Source organism: Ursus americanus, chromosome 10, assembly GCF_024610735.1.
Source record: "Ursus americanus isolate L20-20 chromosome 10, mUrsAme1.1.p, whole genome shotgun sequence".
NCBI classification, from domain to species: Eukaryota; Metazoa; Chordata; class Mammalia; order Carnivora; family Ursidae; genus Ursus; species Ursus americanus.
In genome coordinates, this window is record NC_142136.1 from 11077313 (window position 1) to 11094066 (window position 16754).

At 41.1% G+C, this 16754-nt stretch overlaps 2 pseudogenes; both read left to right on the top strand.

Moving 5' to 3' along the window:
- The first annotated feature begins 13888 nt into the window (after nt 1-13888).
- On the top strand, nt 13889-14579 carry LOC148109329 (asparagine synthetase [glutamine-hydrolyzing]-like; annotated as a pseudogene).
- A 72-nt stretch (nt 14580-14651) lies between these two features.
- Nucleotides 14652-16180, top strand: LOC123800967 (asparagine synthetase [glutamine-hydrolyzing]-like; annotated as a pseudogene).
- Nucleotides 16181-16754: the final 574 nt, after the last annotated feature.

Below are 16754 nucleotides of genomic sequence, written 5' to 3' on the forward strand. Positions count from 1 at the left end.
CTCTTGATTTCCACTCAGGTCATGATCTCAGGGTCGTGGAATGGAGCGCCGCATGGGGCTCTGTGCTCATGGGAAGTCTGCTGGAGATTCTCTCTCTTCTCGCCCTCTGCCCCTCCCCCCCCTCAAATTAATAAATAATTTTTTTTTAAAAACTGTCAGGATAAAAATATACATTAACAATATCAAGAATAGTATCCATCCTATGGGGCGCCTGGGTGGCACAGAGGTTAAGCGTCTGCCTTCGGCTCAGGGCGTGATCCCGGCGTTATGGGATCGAGCCCCACATCAGGCTCCTCTGCTATGAGCCTGCTTCTTCCTCTCCCTCTTCCCCTGCTTGTGTTCTCTGTCTCTCGCTGGCTGTCTCTATCTCTGTCAAATAAATAAAATCTTTAAAAAAAAAAAAAAAAGAATAGTATCCATCCTATGAATAACAACCAAGGTAACTAAAAATGTGGCAAGGATTTCTTAAAGAATTCAGTAATGGGGGCACCTGGGTGGGTCAGTCGGTGAAAGGTCCGCCTTCGGACCAGGGTCCTGGGATCGAGCCTCACACTGGGCTCGAGCAGAGAGCCTGCTTCTCCTCCCTCTGCCTCTCCCCCTGCTTGTGCTCTCTCTCTTCATCAAATAAATAAATAAATAAAATCTTTAAAAAAAAAAAAGAATTCAGTATTAGAGTAGGCTCTAGAGAAGGAGTTGCCAACTTGTTCTGTGTAAGAAACAGTAAATATTTCAGGCTTTCAGAGGCACATAAGTCTCTGTTGCATATTCTTTTTTGTTTCTTTAATAGCCCTTTAAAATGTAAAAATTTTTAAATTAAGTCTTAGCTTGCAGTCCTTATAAAAATAGGAAGCAAGCTGGATTTGTCCTGGGGTATATATGGGGGCACTGATCCCATTCATGAGGGCTCCACTCTCATGACCTAATCACCTCTCAGAGGTCCCACCTCCAAGTACCACTATACAGGTGACAGGTTCAACACATGAATTTTGGAGGGACACAAACATTCAGTCTGTAGCAGGAACGTACACCCAAATTTTGAGAATTGACACTGGCCTGCAGAACAAATTGTGTATAGTGCTGCAATCAAAGGCATGTCACGTTTTATGGACATCCACCATCCTTGGAAACCCTTTCTAACACTGGGGAGTTTCCTAACTTCGTTTGTCTTACTCCTTAACAGTTTGGTCTTACTCCTTTACAGTGAGGTTCAGGTGAATGATCTAGCTGAACCAGTAGTTGCATCCTAAAAAGGTGTTGATTCAAGACAGCAAAGTGATAAGCAGTTGCTACCCAGAATCCACTTGCTGGTGAGGGTAGCAGCACAGGCTCCTAGCTACAGGCCCCTTGCTGAGCCTGGGGGGCAGTGGGGTCTTCGCTGGGGTCTTGCAGGAATACTGAGCCATTCTTTCCTGGCTGTGCATCCTCCAAGTTGACTCTTAAGCCCTCTGGAGATCTTGTGTCCCTTAATAGAGTCCCTTTCTATTTAAACTAGCTAGACTCTTCTGTTATTTGCACCCAAGAACTTACTGACGCAGGTGTTCACTGATAAATGAAATTAACTCACCATTCCAAATTAAATAGTGTGCATGTGTTATTACTAAAACCAGAGCTGTCTTTCTTCAGTAAAAATTTGTGGAGTTTGTAAAAAAAAAATAATAATAAATAATAAAAATAACAAAAAATAAAAATTTGAGTTTGTTCTGGTTAGTATAAAAGAAGTTTTTAAAATATGGTCTCTTGGGGCGCCTGGGTGGCACAGCGGTTGAGCGTCTGCCTTTGGCTCAGGGCGTGATCCCAGCGTTATGGGATCGAGCCCCACATCAGGCTCCTCCGCTGGGAGCCTGCTTCTTCCTCTCCCACTCTCCCTACTTGTGTTCCCTCTCTTGCTGGCTGTCTCTATCTCTGTCAAATAAATAAATAAAATCTTTAAAAATAAAAAATAAAAAATAAAATAAAATATGGTCTCTTAAGGCTTTCATTTCAAAAATATGGTCATTATTGCACATGTATAAAAGTTATAAGAAAATATTTGTTTATATATGTTATAAAACAAGAAGCTGGAAGAAAATGTAAGGATGTGTTTGTTACTATTCATAATATGATACTGCAATTAATAAAGCAAATTTAAAAATGTAAAAAAATAAAATAAAAATAAATAAATGTGGTCTCTTTCCTCAAGTTCAAAAATTAATCTAGAGTGAAAAGTAGCATGCTGAAAACAAATAATAAACACCAAATTGTGCACCACTATACAAAAGCCCACCTCTAAATAGCCCATGAGATGTAGCCATGTGCAGAGCTTTGTCCTAGCATAGCAACCACAGGAGACCCCTGAAGCTCTAAGAAACCCTACTTTATGTCACATGTCTCTTCACTTTGGTCATAGGTTTGGGTGTTTTTTTAAGATTTTATTTATTATTTGAGAGAGAGAGAGCAAGCATGCACAGAGGTGGGGTGGGGTAGGTAGAGGGAGAGGGAGAATCTCAAGCAGACTCTGTGCTGAGTGTGGAGCCTGACACGGGGCTTGATCCCATGACCCTGAAATCATGACCTGAGCCAAAATCAAGAGTCAGAGGCTTAACCAACTGAACCACCGAGGTGCCCCTGGCCAAAAGGTATTGATGAAAGAATTGAACCCAACTATTATGGAAGATCTTGGGAGAATTCTCAAGTATGTTTGGGACCCTGGCACCTATACATAACAATTTTTATTTTCACAGAAACAAATTAGTAATAGCTTATGATTATTGTCTTTAGGTAAAGTATTCCAGGATCCCCCAACCCTTCCATATCTGCACTGAGAGAACAAGTAACATTTGTAAATACTGTTATTTAGGAAACTTTCTTGCTTATTACTCTTTTTAATATGTATAGATTAAGAATAAACTTCACTGGGGGCGCCTGGGTGGCTCAGTTGTTAAGTGTCTGCCTTCGGCTCAGGGCGTGATCCCGGCGTTATGGGATCGAGCCCCACATCAGGCTCCTCCGCTGGGATCCTGCTTCTTCCTCTCCCACTCCCCCTGCTTGTGTTCCCTGTCTCACTGGCTGTCTCTATCTCTGTCGAATAAATAAATAAAATCTTTTTAAAAAAATAAATAAATAAACTTCACTGGATCCTAAAAGATCAAAGAGCCAAAAAGAGTCAATTTCTGACTCAGATGAAAGAGAGAGAGTAGATATAATAATAATTAATATTTATCAAATGCTCATTCTATGCCAGAGACTGTTCTGAGCAAAGTAGTGTTTGGAGACAAAGCTGAAGGATGAGGAAAGGCCAGATCCTGAAGAAAGTACATTTTATACTATGGAGTTTGGAATTTTCATCTTCAAGGCCAGAAATCACAATGTGACAAAATGTGGGCCACATATGGCATAAGGCTATGTTTGTTTCTAGCCGTGTGTGTGTGTGTGTGTATGTGGTGTGCACACCTGTGCACTCATGTGTGTTTGTTAAATTTAATTAGTTAACTATATTCAAAATATGGCAACCTTCAAATGAAATTCCAAATTTTCTACTTCTCTTGAGATAGTGAAAGATTTAACAATGCAAGGGTTCCTACCTGAAAACATTCAAAGACATCTCTGTGTGCCACGTTCAGTCCTTCACTTGTTCTCTTTAGATGCTTGTGTTTTCCAACCCTGTTTTTTGAGGTGGAAAACCTGAAACATCTTGATCCAGGAAGCAATATTGCATTTGCATTCTAGAAAGTTCCAGCACCTGGCTCAATCTGTTAAGTGTCCAACTCGATTTCGGCTCTAGGTCATGCTCTTGGAGTGTGAGATTGAGCCCCACATGGGGCTCCGTGCTGGCCTGAAGCCTGCTCAAGAGTCTCTCTCTCCCTCTGCCCCTCTTAAAAAAAAAAGTATTTTGCACAGTTCTAGAATTAGTGCAAAAGTATCCACATGGATGAATCTCACAAATATAAGATGGAGAATAGATAAATAACAAACTGCTGAAGCATATAAACATATACAATTTGATACTACTTTCATAGAAGCTTTAACATATGTGAAACAATTTCATGTTACTGCAGAACACAAGCATAAGCAATAAAGGGATGAAACAATGTATGGCAACACTAGTGTGAATTTGAGAGACAGGTCGCCCTTCCTGAGGGAGACTGTGTTTGTTTCCCAGGGCCGCCATAACAAAACACCACAGATTGGGTGGCTTAAACAACAGAGATTTATTTTCTCACAGCACTGGAAGCTAGAAATCTAAGATCAAGGGGCTGGCCAATTCCGTTTCTGTGAGAGCTCTCCCGGGCTCGTAGACATCTGCCTTCTCATTGCGTCTTCACATGGCCTTTCAACCATGCATGTGTGTTGGGAGAGTGAAAGAGAGAGCTCTCTAGTAACTCCTTCCAAAGTCACTAATCCTGTCAGTTCAGAGTCTGACCCTAATGACCTCATTTAACTTTTAATGACTTCCATAAAGGCCCTATCTCCAAATACAGTCACATTGGGGGTTAGGGCTTCAACCAATGAATTTCCGGGCGTGGGTGGGGGGGAGACACATTCAGCCCATAACACTGTCTCATGAAGGGTCACACAGAGCACACTCTTCACCCAGCAATGAAAATGTGTATGTGCAATGTTTCTGCCCAGAGAAGACTATCAGAGACTCAGTGACCAATGTTTCTCCTGGGGGCTAGTCATGTAAGCACCCTTTGCTTAGCGCGTACCAAAACTCCAGATGCCCAGAAGGAAAGCAGGTATTCCACATAAACCACATTGTTTGCACAGTCTGAGCACAGTGGGCCACCCTTATCAGTGGGGAACGGTGGGAACACTCCCAAAATCCAGCCAAGGGCCAACTTTGCAAGCAGGCCCTTCTAAAGATAGTCACTTCGGGTTTGCTGCGTTAACTCTCTTCTGCACACTTACCAAGGACCCCCTCAGCTCCGCTTCATTGCTCCCACCTCCTGATGAAAGATTGCTAAGATACCCAATTGCTAAGCACTAAAACTGGTATGGTAGTTGTCTATAAATTATTGTTTCTAGGATTTAATATGATTGTCAATCAGGGTCGATCATAGTATACTTTATGACTTAAAAGACCCTGGAGGTTTATCAATGTCCTTACAGTCCATAACATGTTCCCTCCCAAAGTAACCACTGATTTCATCCTTCTAAATTAATTATGTGCCATACTTCAAGAGAGGATCCCACCCTCTCAAATCCCGGGAGTGGTAGTTAACATAGCAGGCAAGCTCTTCAGTCTTGTTACCGTAGCAAAGACGGCTTGGTGACCACCTTAATCCAACAGTGGAGGTGGAAACACTTCAAAGCACAGTCAAGGATGTTTCTAGTGCATATCCTAACCTGTCTGCAACAAAATCCTGGCGAAACTAAAGATAGAAAAGAGAACAGAACCAAAGCTTCTTTGAGCACCTCTAAATGCATTGCATAAAACTGCCCCAACAATGGGATGTGAACGTGTTTTGGTAATTGTGTGTTTATTATGAGAATGAAGTTTCTCTCTTCCGAGAGCCACAACTTTACCAGGAACATAGAGTTTCCTACCCAAAGAATCTTAACTTCCCCTGTCTCTAGGGGCAAAAACATTCATTTCATTGAATTTTTTATTAAGGAGCTTTGTAAGGCCCAATACTTTACTTCACTGCCCATATCATCCTCAATCCTCAGGTAATACAGAAAAGACACATAGAATTTTCAATTCTAATTAAATTTTTAGAAACTCTGGCACTTGGCCTAAACTGTTGCCTTTTGTCTTAATGACAATGAAATCAACTCCATATCAGACCCACACTCTCAGCCTATTAACTAATAGGCATCTTATCTGCCTGGCGGTGTTGTCCCCAGTTGTAGCCTTTGCCTTATTACAGGCTGATACAGCTAAATATTACAAATGACTCACGTGATACATTCAGTTTTTTGAGGCTTTAAAAGTTATGGTAAATTATAATTAACATAAAATTTACCATTTTAACTATTTATAAGTGTACAGTTCAGTGGTATTAAGTACATTGATGTTGGATAAACCATCACCACCATCCACCACCAGAACTTTTCTCATCTTGCAAAATTGAAACTCTATGTTCATTAAACACTAACTGCCCCTTTTCCTCTTCCCCCAGACCCTAGCCACCACCATTCTATTGTCTCTATGAATTTGCCTATTCTAGATATCTCATATAAGTGGAATCAATGCACAATTTTATCAACAGATGTGAGTAGCTTTTCTAAAACATCCTATAAAACAAATCTATTCACTATTTAAAACCCAGAGGGGAGGAGCCTGGGTGGCTCAGTCGGTTGGGCATCTGCCTTCAGCTCAGGTCATGATCCTGGGGTCCTGTGATCCAGCCCCACTTATCACATCAGCCTCCCTGGTCAGCGGGGAGCCTTCTTCTCCTTTTTCCTCTGCTGGGAGCCTGCTTCTTCCTCTCCTACTCCCCCTGCTTGTGTTCCCTCTCTCGCTGGCTGTCTCTCTATCTCTGTCAAATAAATAAATAAAATCTTAAAAAAAAAAAAGATCTTATTTATTTATTCGACAGAGAGAGAGGCAGCCAGCGAGAGAGGGAACACAAGCAGGAGGAGTGGGACAGGAAGAAGCAGGCTCCCAGTGGAGGAGCCTGATGCGGGGTTCGATCCTAGAATGCCGGGATCACGCCCTGAGCCAAAGGCAGACGCTTAACGACTGAGCCACCCAGGCGCCCCTCAGAGGTGTCATTTTAAAGAGACATGAGAAAAAGACTGCCCATGACCTCAGTGGAAATTGTGCCTTACAGACACTATACACAACTAACACAACAGCTACACTGTAGGATGTTGATCCTTGCTTCCCTGTTTGTGAACGAAGGAGGAAGGAGTCCTTCTTGCATCAGAAAGACTGTTCTGCTATAGACCTTAACCTGAGAATTCTGAGGAGTCCTCCAGAAGCAGAAAACTGTAAGAAGACAGCTTCCACTCAAGACTATCAGAAAAAAACTAATGACTGCATGAAGGCAACAGCCCAAGACTCATGGAACACGGGAAGTCAGGGGACTGGCACTACACATGGTCACAAGTCAATTCGTATGCATGTTTTCTTAATTTTCCTAGGTATTTTCCTTTACCTCTTTTGGTTTAAGGTTCTGGATTGTTGACCCTTATTACCTCTTAACTATGGTACCTATAAGCAATGGTTTGCTGGAGCCAGAAAGAATCAGCTTAGGAGAATCAATTGTTGAGTTGTCAGGAGTCTTGCAGATTAAATTCTCAGTAGCTTGAAATCAGCCAGTGGAAACATTTACACAGTGGAAAACAGAAAACTACAAATCGGGGCCTCCCCCACTGCCACTCTCCCAGAGAACCTGTTGTTAAGCATTTACCAGCACACCACTCCCTAGAAGGTCCCCCATCCTTAATATTGCCCTTTGCATCCTTAGTCATTCCCAAGCATATGTCAGCTGACTATGGTTTGCTTACGATACGGCTAACACACCATTAAACTGTTGAATTTGCATTCACTTTCCTTTGGGGACCACCCAGCTTCACCTGGTACCAGTTCCTAGCTATCGGTTGGCTCTCTAGGTAACTGGACTCAACCACTAAGCAACTTTTTATTTTATTTTTTTTTTTAAAGATTTTATTTATTTATTTGACAGAGAGACAGCCAGCGAGAGAGGGAACACAGCAGGGGAGTGGGAGAGGAAGAAGCAGGCTCCCAGCGGAGAAGCCCGACGTGGGACTCGATCCCGCAACACCGGGATCACGCCCTGAGCCGAAGGCAGACGCTTAATGACTGCGCTACCCAGGCGCCCCACTAAGCAACTTTTTAGATGGCAAACACCTCATAGGCCAGACGACCAGAAATCTGAAACTTCTTATCACATTGCACAAAAAAGGGAGATTCCTATCGTCACTTGTAAATCTTTCATGAGTGCTAGACTTCGTAAGGAAATTTGCACAGCCACAGAGCTTTACAAAGTCGGAAATAGACAGCGTACGCTCAGGGGTCATCCCGCCTTAGCACGCTTTACAAGATGGCAGACCACGCAGGCACAACCTGGAGCTCTCACGCTTTAGATCTAGCTCATGATTTCTCCACCTTAAATTCAGTCATGGACTAATCTTGATAAGAGACACCATCACTCCAAGTGCCACAGGACATCTTTACACCTCGAAATTGTGGGCTAGGCTGAAAACTAGCTGCCAGTTCCTTTTGAACCTTGTGTGGCTCCAAAGCAAGATGCTTCTTATTAGAGGAAGAAGAAAAGACACCGAACATTTCTCAATCTTGTCTGGGAAGGGCAGGCGCCGCTGCTTGTCAGTACAAGCCTGGACAACTCAGCATGGGCCTGTGTGTTTCTTTCCTCCCACTAGAAAACCAGAACTTCCCACACACGTGGAGTGATCCAAACTGCTCATTTTGGGCACAAGTTGTCCTTATTCTGAGCACTTATATTCTTTCTTTCTTTCTTTTTTTAAGGTTTTATTTTTTTTATTTGAGAGAGAGAACACAAGCAGGGGGAGTTGCAGGCAGAGGGAGAGGGAGAAGCAGGCTCCCCATGCAGGGCTCAATCCCATGACCCCAGGATCATGACCTGAGCTGAAGGTAGATGCTTAACCAACTGAGCCACCCAGGCGCCCCTGAGCCCTTACATTCTTTCTCAAATTTGTCTTAAAAAGAAGGCTTCATTTCAGGCTGGACTGCTTTTCAGGTTGAGGAACTTCATGTGTTAAACAGTGATGGTGTAAACTCTTGTGAAATGCCAAACTTAATTCCACTAATTTTTTGTACAATTATTTATTTAAGGTATGTGTCTACCTTTATTATTCACGGTTGTATCTCCTATGCCTGGCTCATATAATAGGCCCTATATATAATGAGTTTATATTGATAATTCCAACTCAAAGTTAGCATTATAGTGTTTTTTCTTTTCCTTTTTTTTTTTTAAGATATTATTTTTAAGTAATCTCCACACCCAACATGGGGCTTGAACTCATGATCCCGAAATCAAGAGTCACATGCTCTACCCACTGAGCCAGCAGGGCACCCCCACAGTGCCTTTTTTCCTTATCTTCTTAACTTGGAAATCTTGGTTCCTAATAACATTAATATTTCCTTATATGTTTTATTATATAATATACAAAAGCACAAAACAACAATATTACTAACAATAAACTTACCGAATGCAGTTCAAAATATCTTTGTACTTTTATTTGTTCTTAGACTTTATATGGGGAAAATGTCACAGTGTTCTATGTTCCAAAGTAACTTTAAGTAATTATTTTCTCAGGGTGCCTGGCTGACTCAGTCAGTAGAGAAGTGACTCTTGATCTTGGGGTTGTAAGTTCAAGCCCACATTGGGTGTAGAGATTACTCAAAAATAAAATCTAAAAAAAAGCAATATTTTCTCAGTGTGATTGGGTTTTATACTCAGTTCCATTCATTTGCTTCTGTTTGTGTTGAATTTTATGGTCTTTTTTCTTATTTCACTTAATTTCATTTTTTGAATATTTTAATCATTTATGTGGTTCAAAAGTCAAAGCTACATAAAAAGGATACCCAGAGAACTAAATTCTTGCTCCCACCTTTATTTCTTATATCCATTCTACCCAGCCTCATAAGGAATTATTTTCACTTTCAAAAATATCTTGTTTATTCTTCCTTTTTTTTTATAAAAATAAGTATATATACATATGTACAAATATATGCAAGTATGTTTATGTGTGGATATGCCCTAATTTATTCAGTCATCTATTGATGAATACTTGGATTTGTTTGCAAGCTTTGATTATTACAAATAATCTCGCAATGCAGAGCATGTGCATATCATATTTTGCATTTGTTTGTTTCTTTTAAAGATTTTATTTATTTATTTGACAGAGAGAAAGACAGTCAGCAAGAGAGGGAACACAAGCAGGGGGAGTGGGAGAGGAAGAAGCAGGCTTCCAGCGGAGGAGCCCGATGTGGGGCTCGATCCCAGAACCCCAGGATCATGCCCTGAGCGGAAGGCAGACGCTTAACAACTGAGCCACCCAGGCGCCCCTGTATTTTGCATTTGTGAAGGTATATCTTCAGCTAGGTTCCTAGAAAGATCACTGAATTAAAGGGTAAATGCACATGTGATAATTTTGTCAAATATTGCCCAATCTTTCCTCCACGGAGGTTTTGCGATTTTGCAATCCTGCTAGCAATGTTTAAGAATATTTGTTTCTGGGGGCGCCTGGGTGGCGCGGTCGTTAAGCGTCTGCCTTCGGCTCAGGGCGTGATCCTGGGGTTCTGGGATCGAGCCCCACATTGGGCTCCTCCGCTGGAAGCCTGCTTCTTCCTCTCCCACTCCCCCTGCTTGTGTTCCCTCTCTCGCTGGCTGTCTCTATCAAATAAATAAATAAAATCTTAAAAAAAAAAAAAAAAAAGAATATCTGTTTCTGGGGTGCCTGGCTGGATGAGTCAGTGGAGCCTGAGACTTGATTTTGAGGTTGTGAGTTTGAGCCCCATGTTAGGTATAGAGGTTACTTCAAAATAAAGTCTTTTATATTTTTTATTTTATTTATTTATTTTTTTAAGTAGGCTCCATGCCCAGTGCAGAGCCCAACATGGGGCTTGAACTCACAACCCTGAGATCAAGACCTGAGCTGAGATCAAGAGTCAGATGCTTAACTGACTGGGCCACCCAGATGCCCCCAAAATAAAGTCTTTTAAAAATTAAGAATACCTGTTTATCCCTAGGATCACCAACATAATGTGATGGCAAGCTTTTGGTCTTCTAGATGCGGGAAGGCTGTGAGATTTCACCTTCCTTGCATGCTAACAAGTTAGCCTCAGTGGGTGCTGCCAGAAGACCTTAGACTCTTAGGTCAAAAACAAAAGAATCTATTATTTATGGGAGAGCAGGAGCCTGAGCCTCATGTTGGCATCTGTTCATCTTGCCCCGCCTCCCCCAAGTCCCATGGGGATGATGAGGAGCAGCCCAGGTGGATGCTGTGCCCAGATGAGTTCGTGTGACGGCAGAGGAACACCAAGCCTAGGAAACCCCCCAATCTTATATAAGGGAGCTGCCAAAAAACCTGCCCAACCGTTACTCCCAAGTAAAACATTCTCTTTATCACCCTAGTCAGGAAACAAATCTGCCCATTCTGCATTTGCATTGCTTTCATGGAGAATGATGCTGAATAATTTCTCAAATGTTTCAAAGGCAATTGCCTTTCATCTCCTGTGAACCGTCTCAATATTTCTGGCCATTTTCCTACTGGGTTTTTGTCTTTGTCTTTTTTAACAGTTTATTATGATATAGATTACATAGCTTAATGCTCACCCATTTAAAGAGTACCATTCAGTAAGTAGTATGTTTACAGATGTGCAACGATCACCATAATATAACTTTGGAACATCTTTAAGACACCAAAAGAAACCTCTTACCCATTAGCTGGCATCCTTCATCCCCAACCCCCACCCCTACCCCACCCAGTCCCAGGCGACCACTAATCTACTCTCCATCTCTATGGATTTGCCTGTTCTAGATGTTTCATATAAATGGTATCACACAGGGGCTCCTGGGTGGCTCAGGTGGTTAAGCTCCTGCCTTCAGCTCAGGTCAGGATCCCAGGGTTCTGGGATTGAAACCCCCCCCCCTCTGCTCAGTGGGGAGCCTGCTTCTCCCTCTCCCTCCCTGCTCCCCCTGCTTGTGCTCTCTTTCTGTCAAATAAACAAAATAAAAATCTTTAAATAAATAAGTACACGGTATCACCCAGTATGTGACCTTTCGTGACCGGCTTCTTTCGCTCAGTGTGGTTTTGAGGTTCATCCATGTTGTCGCCTCTATCAATACTCTTCCCTATTCTTTGTTAAGTACTGATAGAACTTAACTATTCTGTGTAATTTAAGCTGAAAATATTCTCTGCCAGTTTTTCATTTGTCTTTTGACTTTGCTTATGATGATTTTTCTAAGTAAAAGTTTATATTTGTCTGTCTATATGTATATGTAGATACATTAGATTTTAGATAGATAGAGTGTACTTAAATCTCTCTCCATGGCTTCTGGAATTTGAATTATAATGGAATGACTTTCCTCATGTCCAGGTAATAAAGGAATGGACATGTTTTATTCTTGAATGTATCTTTTCATTTTTTTTTTACATTGAAATGACTGATCTATTTGGAGTATATTTTAATGTAAAGGGACATAAATCTAAATATATATATTTTTTCAAATGACTCTCCACTTGTCCTGGTACCATTTGTTAAAAGTTACTCTTTCCCCTCAATGATTTAAGATGCTTCCTTTCTCATATGCTAAATTTCCACATATACTTAAAATTGTTTCCATTGGTTTGTCTGTTAGCCAGGCATCAACACCACATTGTTTTAATTACAGGGTCTCTACAGTAATTTTTAATATGTGGTAAGACCAACCCCTCTAATTGTTCCTCCTTTTGAAGATATTCATGAGTATTCTTGCTTATTTATTTTTCCATATGAATTTTAGGATCCAGTGCCAGGAAAAATTTTGCTGGCATCTTTTTGGGGAGTTACCTTAATATATTAACTTGGAGAGACTTGAAATAGCTATGATGTTAATTGGTCCTATCCAAGAACAAGGAATGTGTTTCTATTTTTGTTTAATCATACTTTTGTGACTTTTCAGGACTGTTTCAAAATCTTCCTCATACAGGTTTGACCCATAATCTCTTAAAACACAGTGTTTCTCATTATTTATGTAACTAGGTCAATGGAGGATGGCCAATCATAGTAGCGGCTCTTCTCTTTGAGGGGAGATGAGGAAATGGACTGACAGAGAGGCAAACAGAAGAGCAAATATCTTCTATGTTCTACTTTCCCTGAGTTTTGTTCTGTTAGCTCCACTGAGGGTTTTACCCAGGTGAATGTTGTTAGCTATGCTGCTCTATAGTACTCCCTGAAACACTGTCTTTAGTAAGCTTTACTGGACAATATGGCTGAACATAACGTGGGATAGGAAACAGAATAGAGACTGAATATAGGAATCTAGTGTATAATGGGGTTTTGGGGTTAAGTTATTCTATTTTTTACTCAAGTCAGAGACTTGGAATGGGACACCTCATCTACCCATTGAGTTGATTCCAGAAAGAGTCAGAGAAAAAATAACAAGGATCAGGAAAGTGGTTTCCCAGAGGTGAAAGCAGAGCTTCCTGGTACTCTGTTGGGTGTCTCTGTTGTGCAAGGCGGCTTTAAAACCTAATGGAGTAACAGAGGCTATATAAACAAAGGAGGTATGGGAGTAAAGGGAAAAGCTTCTTTCTTTTTTCAAACCCTTCCAGCTCCTCTTCAGCTCAGAGAACAAAGAGATTATGTAGGCCCCGCAGAAATCTTGTGTTAATAATGCCCAGTCATCTCTCTGTTGACACTATCACCTAAGCCTCTTCTGGCACCCTTATGTTACCCACAGATTAGCACAATAAGAGGCCTCCTGTTCCAAAAGATTTCCCATGCTTTGAATCTTTCCTAGTCCCCTTATTCTTAAAATGTACCAGAACATCCATACAATAGGGTAGTCTGTATCTGTAACAAGGAATAAGGAAAATCTCTATATACAATAGTGGAGTGATTGCCAGGATACACTGTTGAGAGAAAGTAATCAAGCGGGGGCACCTGGCTGGCTCAGTTGGTAGAGCCTGCAACTCTTGATCCTGAGATTGTGAGTTCAAGCCCCACATTAGGTGTGGAGACATCTTTAAAAAAAGAGAGAGAGAGAGAGAAAAGAAAAGAAAAGAAATCAAGGTAGAGAAAAGTATATATAGTATGCTACCATTTAAGAAAGGAGGACTACAGATACAGACATATAGTTAATGCTTATATTAAAAACAATGGAGATAATCCATAGCCCTTGCCTCCATTCCTGCTGCCCGTCCGACCTATTCATGCCCAGAGAGCTGGTAGCTCCACTGTGCCATATGAGGCATTTGCACCCTTTTTGGCAGTGACGACTGTCTCTCTGATCAGTGTCTGAGTGCTATGAAGATCGCACACAGAGGTCCAGATTCATTTCATCTTCAGAACATCAACAGATACATGAACTGCTTCTTTGGATTTCACTGGTTGGCAGTGGTTGACCAACTGTTTGGAATGCAGCCAATTTGAGCAAAGAAGAAACATCCTTACTCGTGGCTCTGTTACAATGGTGAAATTGTTACACACGCAAGGAGATGAAACATACCTCCTTTTGAATTTAATTACCCTTTAATTCTCCTTTTAAATTTATTTTGAATTTAATCACCAGACCAAAATTAATGGTGAGATAATCCTTCATTGTTATGACAAAGGAGGAACTGAGCAAATAATCTGTATGTTGGATGGGGTGCTTGAATTTATTTTATAGGACACCACCAATAAGAAAGTGTTCTTGAGCAGAGACACCTATGGAGTCAGACCTTTGTTTAAAGCCATGATAGAAGGTGGATTTTCCATCTTCCAAAAAAAAAGAGTGAAGCCTTTTATGGGACACTATCAAATTTTGCATTTAAAGTCAAATGACAAAGTTACATCTGTGGTTAAATATCATCACTGTAGAGACGAACGCCTGCATGCCCTCTCTAACAGTGTGGAGAAAGTACTCCCAGGTCTTGACGTGAAAACTGTGGAGAGGTGATGAGAACTGGAGACAGCAAGTATAGACAACCTTTCAAGGACTTTTGCTATAAAGGAGAGGGAGAGATACAAGATGAGAGATAGTATAGTGTGTGTGGATGTGCAAATGCTATCAATGATCCAGTAGAGAGGACGAACTGATGATGCAAGAGACAGGGAGAACAATCCTTAAAACTGAAACTCAAGGCAAACCTGTTGTGATTCTATGATGGTTAAGTAATTAATGTTTGCCTGGGGAAGCAGATTTATTCATGTTCTCTTTTCCTCTTCATACACATGCCTACTTTTGGATTTTTTTTTCTTCCAGATTCTTTTTGACAATGCTATTAAGAAACATTACATGACAGACAGAAGGACTGGATGCCTTTCATCAGGGGGCCTGGATTCCATCTTGGCTGCTGTCACCCTGTTGAAGCAGCTAAAAGAGGCTCCGGTACAGTATGCTCTCCAGATATTTGCATTTGACATGGAAGACAGTCCCCATTTACTGGCTGCTGGAAACGTAGCAAATGAATATCATGAAGTCCTTTTTTTTTAAAAAAAAAAAAAAGATTTTATTTATTTATTTGACAGAGAGAGAGACAGCCAGCGAGAGAGGGAACAGAAGCAGGGGGAGTGAGAGAGGAAGAAGCAGGCTCATAGCAGAGGAGCCTGATGTGGGGCTTGATCCCAGAATACCGGGATCACGGCCTGAGCCAAAGGCAGACGCTTAACAACTGTGCCACCCAGGCGCCCCCATGAAGTCCTTTTTGACTCTGAGGAAGGCATTCAGATACTGAATGAAATCACATTTTCCTTGGAAACTTAGGACCTTACAACAGTGCACACTTCAGGAGATATATATTTAATTTCCAAGTACATCTGGAAGAACACAGATAGCGTGGTGATCTTCTCTGGAGAAGGTTCAGATGTACTTCTACAGAGTTACATTTATTTTCATAAAAACTACTTCTTCTAAAAAAAGCCAATGAGTGTGAGAAACTTCAAGGAACTCTGTTTGATGTTGTTCTCCACACAAATCAAACTACTGGCACCCATGGACTTGAACTGAGAGTCCCATTCCTGGATCTTTGATTTTCTTCCCATTACTTGTCTCTGCTACCAGCAATGAAAATTCCAGAGAATGGGATAGAAAAACATCCTGAGAGAGAATATTCGAAGACTCTACTCAGATCCTTAAAGAGATTCTCTGGTGACCAACAGAAGCCTTCAGTGATTGGATAACTTCAGCTAATAATTTCTGGTTTAAGATTTTACAGGAATCAGGGGGCCCGGCTGGCTCAGTCAGTGGAGTGTATGACTTTTGATCTCAGGGTTGTGAGTTCAAGCCCCATGTTGGGTTTATTTTACTTAAAAATAAAATCTTAAATAAAGATTTTATAGGAATATATTGACAGCAGTTTGGTGATGCTATGATGGTGACTGCAAGACAGAAATTTCCCTCAGTACTCTTCAAACTTACAAAGGCGATTACTACCATTAATCTTTGAATGCTGCTACCCAGGACAGACGGACTGGCTGACCAGTTACTGGATGCCCAAGCAGATCAATGCCACCAACCCTTCTGCCTGCACTCTGACCCATTACAGCTATGAAAGCTGAGGCACTCTTTAAAGTACAGATGGAAAGCAAATGTTCCCTCTTGTGAAGGGTAGTGGGACTAGGGGCAGGTGGGGCCATCCACCCATATATACTCGAGCATGTAAAAAAAAATTTTCAAATCTAAAAAACAAAGAGAAAATAAATCATAAAATTAAAAAGAGATTGTTACTAATGGAGTGGGAGGAGGAACAGGTAGAGGAGACAGAGATAAAAGCCAGACATGTTTTATATACTTGACTTTGAAACCATGAAAATATTTTATAGCTCTAAAACAAGATTAAATTTTAACAACCTCCAAGTATCTAAAGGAAAATGAAGCAAATGAAATCACTAAGAATCCTTAGTGACCTCCTAACTACTAAATCTGACGTCTTGCTTGAGGGTACATGCAACTTATCCTGACTGTATAATTTTACATTTTTGATCATTGACTCATTATTAAAATTCTCTTTCTCCTTGGCTTTTCTGAGACCACTCTTCCCTGGTTTACCTAAAATCTCTGATTTCACTTCTTAGTATCCCTCACCAGGCCCTCTTCTTCTACCTCTGCTTTCAATATAAGTAGTTCCCATTC